Here is a 6,783-nt window from a genome sequence, read left to right as displayed (position 1 = left end):
GCTGTTCTGCTTTTCCTTGTCTATACAGGGCCTTAAAAGGCTATTATTGTGAAATAACGATAGATTATGCTTCTGATTTCAATGACCTTAACCCTTATACCTAATCTTCTTTGCCTTACTTTTCCGTCTGTGGAGGGAGGAAGTGTATTAGTTTTGCTGTTGTACATAACACATTACCACACATTTAGTGGCTTAAACACACACATAAATTATCTCACAGTTTATGTGGGTCAGAAGTTGAGCATGGATACACAGGTCCTCTGTGTTAGCTGGGGCTACAGTCTCATCTCAAGGCTCAACTAGGGAAGGGTTCAGTTTGGGGCTCTCCTGGTTGTTGGCAGGACTTAGTTCTTTTCAGTTTGTTGGACTAAGGGCCTCAGTTTCTTATTGGCTCTAGGCCAGAGGCCCCCTCGGTTCCTTGCCACAAAGGGCCTCCCCAACATGGCTGTTTGCTTCATCAAAACCAGCAAGAGAGAGCGTTTCCTAGCGAGACTGTGTACCATAATCACTGAAGTGACATCCCCATCACCTTTACCATACTTTATGTATAGGAAGCAAGCCACAGGTTCCCCGACACTCAAGGGGAGGGGAGTCCACAAAGGCACGAATGCCCAGAGGTAGGGATAACTGGAGGCCATCTCAGAGTCTGTTCACACAGAGAGGAGTGCTGTTGAGGGAAAAGGCTTTGAGCTCCTTAGAAAAAGACAATAAAGGCTATATTCATACTGCCCTCATGCCTTATGGTTGGCCTTTATAGATTATGGCTAACACTAAAATAATAATGTTTTTCCATGTCTCTCTCCATGTCCTATGCACTAGGTTTTACTTCTAAAAATGACTTGTTTCCCTTTTCTACCATTAGAAATCGCATCAGCCTCTCTGGATGAGAAAGTCAGCCAGAAAAGACTGCTGTTGTTGATCTTGGTTTTGGCTGGACTGACTCAGCCCTGTGGGCAGTTGAGAGAGGAAAGGCCTTTGTAAAGGCTCCCTAGGTCTTTGTTAGAAATCCGTCCCCCTAGAGGAGCCAGGTATGGGGCAGGTGTGATAATAACCACAGCTGGATGCCAGGCTTATTCACAGCTGAAGGATTTAATTGGGCCCGATTCATCACTTTTTCAAAGTGCCTGAAAGCTTAAGAGTATCTGCCCAGGCCTTTGATTCCAGCTCCCAAAATACATTGGGAGGGGCGGTAAGGGTAGCAGTAACTTTAGCTTGATCCACGTTTGACTCGCGTTGGTAAATTGGCCGCACAATTAAGGCTGAGGGACAACACCCCCTCACCAGCCAATCCCGCCCTGCAACAGGCACATAATCAGGTGTCCTTTACAAATTCACTTGAATACAAAAGTCCTCCTTTAACTTTGAGGAAGAACGATCCCTATCTATCTATCTATCTATCTATCTATCTATCTATCTATCAATCATTTATCTATCTATGACTAATGTCTCTGACATTAGAATCTCTTTAAAATGATAGTGTATACGAATTTGAGTTGAGGAATGAGGCAAATCTGATCCTTCAGTGTTTTCTTGGGGGTAGAGGCGCACGGAGAAGAGAGTGGAAAGGATGGGCATAGTGAGGTGGAAGCTCCGTGTCCAGATTCCGAGTCCCAAGAAACGCCAGACGGGGCAGAGCAGGCTAGACTCGATTTCCCTCGAGGGGCGGGAGGGGCGCTGCGGGGATCGGAATAGCTAAAGGAGGGGGGCGCTAAGCGGGCTCAAAGTCGGGGCTCACACCCTGAGAGGGGCGCTAGGACCCAGGCACTCGCTGGCTCGGGACGCGCCTGGGGAGTGAAGGCGCAAAGAGGCTCAGGCTCGCGGCCAGAGTCCCGCGGAACGACCAGCCCCTCGGCGCGGGGTGCGGTCGCCCTGTGCCCTCTGTGCGGGGCTGCGGCGCGGGCCAAGGGCACCGCCGGGGCGCCCAGCAGCCGCCCGCCGCCGGCATGGACCCGCCGAGTGCGCGCCAGGTGAGCCCAGCGCGTGGGGTCCGCATGTCCTGCGCGCCGCCCCCTCCCACCCCCGTGCCCAGAGCTGTCCCCACACCCCTTTAGGATACCCCGCAGCCAGGGAGAGGCTCCCCCCACCCCCGGTCTCTCCGTGTCCTGGTGCCCAACTTCTTTTTTCCTTCCCAGGAGGGGAGCACCTCGAGTGTCTGCTGTAACCGCCCGGTTTATAATTCCGAATAATACCAATCGCTCACCAACAGCGCGGTCGGCATATGTGTGGCGCTTTCCCTGGCACTAGCCGACCTGCTGCTACGTCGGGCCAGCTGCACTGACTCCTGTTGCGCCCCGAGTTTCCCACGCCGTCTCCGCGCGATCGCGGTGCCCCTGCCTTCCTCCGCGCTTGCCGTGGCTGCGGAGCTGCCTCCCCTTCCGGAGAGCGAACAGCCCACCGCCCCAGCCCTCTGGTGTGGGTGGAGGGCAGGGCGCTTCGGTGCCCGGGACTCCGCGATCCGGGGGACCCGCTCCCACCCGCGTGCAGCTCCCCAGACCGCGCTCGCTGGGCACCCAGACGGAACATGAGGTTTATACCACCCTCCTTCGGTGGGGGAGATGGAATGTGGGTGTAGAGAAGGGGCTCACGCTGTGGGGCGTAGGAAAGTGTGGGTGAGAAAGGTCTTCCGTGCAGGAGAGGCGTTTCGACCAAGGCGGAAGCTGCGCAGGAGAGCTGCTTCTCTGAACTTGGGGGTGACCTGCTGGGCGTCCGAATGTCACCTGAAGCGCACTCAGTTACCAGGATCAAGTAGACGCGGTCCCTGGACTGTTGCGGGAGGGGAGGCTTGCACCCGCATTTATAAAGGCTTGCCGAGAGGTCTTCGCCTTCAGAAGGCGCTCTGTACCCCCAAGACTAGTCGTGCCCAACCATTCTGCTTCCGGCTCAATCTGATACCAGTTTACCGTCTCCAGGTTGCCCAAACCAGAGAAACGTCGCTGACGAGTTGCTATGGGCGAGCTTCGAGTTGCTAGGGCTGCAAGACCACCGCGGTTGGGTGGTGGCTATGGCCCCCGCAAACCTTTGCGGGCCGCCAGGTCGGGGCACTGGGGGGCGTTCCTGCTCTGATAATCACAGACGCGTGTGTCAGAACCTGAAGTTAAACGCATAGTGCTAACCTAGAAGAGAAACTTCCTCTAAACTGTGTGTTGGGAGACAATCAGCAAAAACATTTACACAGGGCCCGTGGGGGTAGATGAGGGGCAGAGGACCCGCCCTCTAGGATTTTATAATCTGCTGGTTAGCCTCGCCAGTTCTACCTGACTGCCCCTCTGACACTGAATGAAACTTTGCTCGGTTTTCCAAGAAGCAAAAACCGAAGAATGATAATTTACCAGCAGTGGAAGGAGCATCTCTATTGGAAAGCTACTACCTGGGTTCCAGCCCTACCTGTACCACTGACCGGCTGTGAAACTTTGGGCAAGGCACACAACCTGTCTGGGCCTCAGCTGGCACAAAAAGCTCGAAAAGACCCTTTAATTCTGGGAGCTTCTGTACCAGTAATTTGCCAAGCTTACATAGCCTTCCCATGCTCAGTGGTTCTTTGGAGTCTAAATTGTGCTTGTTTCCTCAGAGCATCCATGGACCAAAGAAATACTAGATCAGAATCAGAATGTGGGTGAACTGTATTTTAATTCCAGTGTGTTTATAGGGCTGCACAAGTCTTTCAGGTTTAAGGTCTGTGGAAATAAGCCTGGCTGGCTCAGTTAATACTTAGAATGCCCCAGGAAGGACCTCAAATAGAAAGTCCTGTTTTAGGTTAGAGTATGGTTACATAAAGGGTTCTTTCTGTGCATTTGAAAGACCTGTGCCATAGCCATCCTGTTACCTAAATGAGTAGAGGAGAAGGCCCAAACTGATCCCTCAACAGAAGAGGGCTGGGTCTACTGCATACTTCGTGGAGGCATCTTGGGTTATACCTGATAAACAATTTATTTACCTGGGAATGACGCTGTTAATATTAACTTCTCAGAAAAGCAGTTTATCAGTTTAGTAATGAAATAATGAAATTGTCTTTAGAGGCTACGTTAAGTATCAGAATGCCTAATATTGCTAGAGTTTATTGGGGTAAGCACTGCTTTAAAAAGCACTGCCTTTTTATTTAATTTCAGGCAGGGAAATAAGCAGGATGATTTATTATGTTTTCTTACAAGATAATTTTTTAAAGGAGATTAAGAAAAGCAGAGTAAATACAATACGAACTAAAGAAACCTTGTTTCTTCAGGTTCCAGAGATGAATAACATCATCATTACCATAATGGTGCATATCTATTAAGCACTTACTATCTGCCAAGCATTGTTCTAAGCACTTTATGTACCTAGTCTCACGAAATCCTATCAACAACTTCTGAAGGAAGTGCTATAATTTCTTTTAACCTTACAGGCGGGGCAACTGAAGCTTCTTGCCCGAGATCACCTAGCTGGTAGGCGGTAGAACGGACCAGCTCCTTGAGCTCATTGCGATAATTCAAACGATATGCAAGATGGAGGAGGTGGGGAGGGTCAAAAGTGCCTACTGAGTGTTGGGTACTTTATACTCCTCAGTGCATGGATATTAATACATCTTTTGTGAGTTGTATTTTTATTTTCTTTTTCTAGGTATCCTTTCTTGCTTTTAATATGATTTGGGCATCTTTTAACATGAGCAAAGAGAGTGACCTCTTTCTTTTTAACTATGGTACATAGATTTTTTTTTAATTACTACTCTTACTTTAATTAATTAATTTATTGGCTGCATTTGTGTCTTTGTTGCTGCACCCGGGCTTTCTCTAGGTGAGGCAAGCGGGGGATACTCTTTGTTGCTGTGCGTGGGCTTCTCCTTGCAGTGGCTTCTCTTGTTGTGGAGCACAGGCTCTAGGTGCATGGGCTTCAGTAGTTGCAGCATGTGGGCTCAGTAGTTGCGGCATGCAGGCCCTAGAGCACAGGCTCAGTAGTTGTGGTGCAGGGGCTTAGTTGCTCCGTGGCATGTGAGATCTTCCTGGACCAGGGATCAGCCCGTGACCCCTGCATTGGCAGGCGGATTCTTAACCACTGTGCCACCAGGGAAGTCCCCGGTACATAGATTTGAGTGCAGATGGATCAACCATCATAGATTTAACCAATTCCCTGTGAGTCAGCATTTGGATTCTTTCTAAATTTTCACACCATATATGGGGCTGGCATTGTGGGTCTTCTTACCTATATATTTCTGCACACCTATTCAGATGTTTCTGGTAGATCAATTCCTAGGGGTGGAATTGTTATGTAAAAGAGCATGGTTACTATTTGATGTGTACTTTTTAATAGATACTGCCAACTTGCCTTCACAAAAGGAAATGTAATTTCTGGTTTGGGGTCCAGTTCTTCTGCTAACACGTTTCTGGGCTTTTGATAAATCAGTGCATCTGAATGGGTCTCAGTTCTATCATTTATAAACTAGGGGTGGTAGGACTTGTTGGTTCCAAGGTCTTTTCTGCAAATATGTATAATTAGAAGATGAACAAATAAAATTGTCCGTATTTGACCATTTTTTTACCTACACAAACAGAAGTTTAATATGGGTTCACCTAATGACACGTGAACTCCTAAAATACCCATTTTTGGTACCCCAGGTTTCTGAGATTGATTTGTATGTGGCCTTATCTCACATGCAAATCTGTGTCCTGCTCTCTTTTTATAAAGGTACCAGTTGTACTGGATTAGGACCTATCCTAATGACCTCATTTAATGTTAATTATCTTTTAAAAGGCCTTCTCTGCAAGTACTGTCACACTCAGAGGTAGTAGGGTCTAGGACTTGTGAATTTGGGGGGACACAGCCCGTGAATTTGGGGGGATACAATTCAGCCCATAATACACTGTCTCTGTCAGATGGCACATACTGAGGTGTAGGCACCCTGGTTTTATTTGAGGGCAATATGTTTCTGAAGCTACATCATGGAATCTTCTCTCTCTTCCTATTGCATGTCCCCCATTGCCTAAAAAAAAGTGTTTTTTTTTTAATTCCCTGGGTGTCCTTTAAAGGGGCTCAATATTACTACTTGTATCAAGTAACCTTTCATCAGTGACAGTGAATCTCATGTGAGACAGGGTGACTGTAGGTGAGAGGTGGTAAGCATTGTGGTTAAGAGCCTGCATCTTGAAGCAGGCTGCCTGACTTCTAATCCCAGCTCCATCACTCACCAGCAGAATTTCTTCATCTGTAAAATGGGAAGAGTAATTCTTACCTCACTGGGTTATTGTGCCAATTAAATGAGATGATGTATGTAAAGTGCTTGGCATATACTAGGGGAGTCAAAAATGGTTGACTATTATTATTTTGCAACTTCAGAAGCTCACGGAGCCTTTCAGGCTCAGCGTGCCCTGCCCCAGGCTGCACCCCAGAGGCACAGACAACCCAGAGGCTCTGTTCCTGGAGCTCCCAGGGCTTCCATGTGTGCCCTGGTATGACAGTCATTGCATGACCATTGTCAGAATCCAACAGCTCACACACATTAAAGTCATGGGCTCATAATTCGATTTGAAAGCTGAAAAGGAACACGAGAGATATTCTCTTAAATAGCTCATTAAAATGATCATCCCCATTTCAGTTGTGGCAACTAGGGTTGGCAATTAAAATGATATGTAAAAGCAGCATTTCAGTTTTTCTAAGATGTACACTTGCCAATTTTAATGCCCTTGGAATCAGGGTGTGTTTTGCAGTCAATGGCACCTGAGAGTTAGGAACCTTTCCCATTAACCTGCCTGGGAAGATGACCGCAGACTTACCTTCTCACAGCAACTTTTCCTTGGAAACATAAGGGGTTAAGGT

This window comes from Phocoena sinus, chromosome 3 (genome assembly GCF_008692025.1).
Source record: "Phocoena sinus isolate mPhoSin1 chromosome 3, mPhoSin1.pri, whole genome shotgun sequence".
NCBI classification, from domain to species: Eukaryota; Metazoa; Chordata; class Mammalia; order Artiodactyla; family Phocoenidae; genus Phocoena; species Phocoena sinus.
This window is presented reverse-complemented; position numbering follows the sequence as displayed.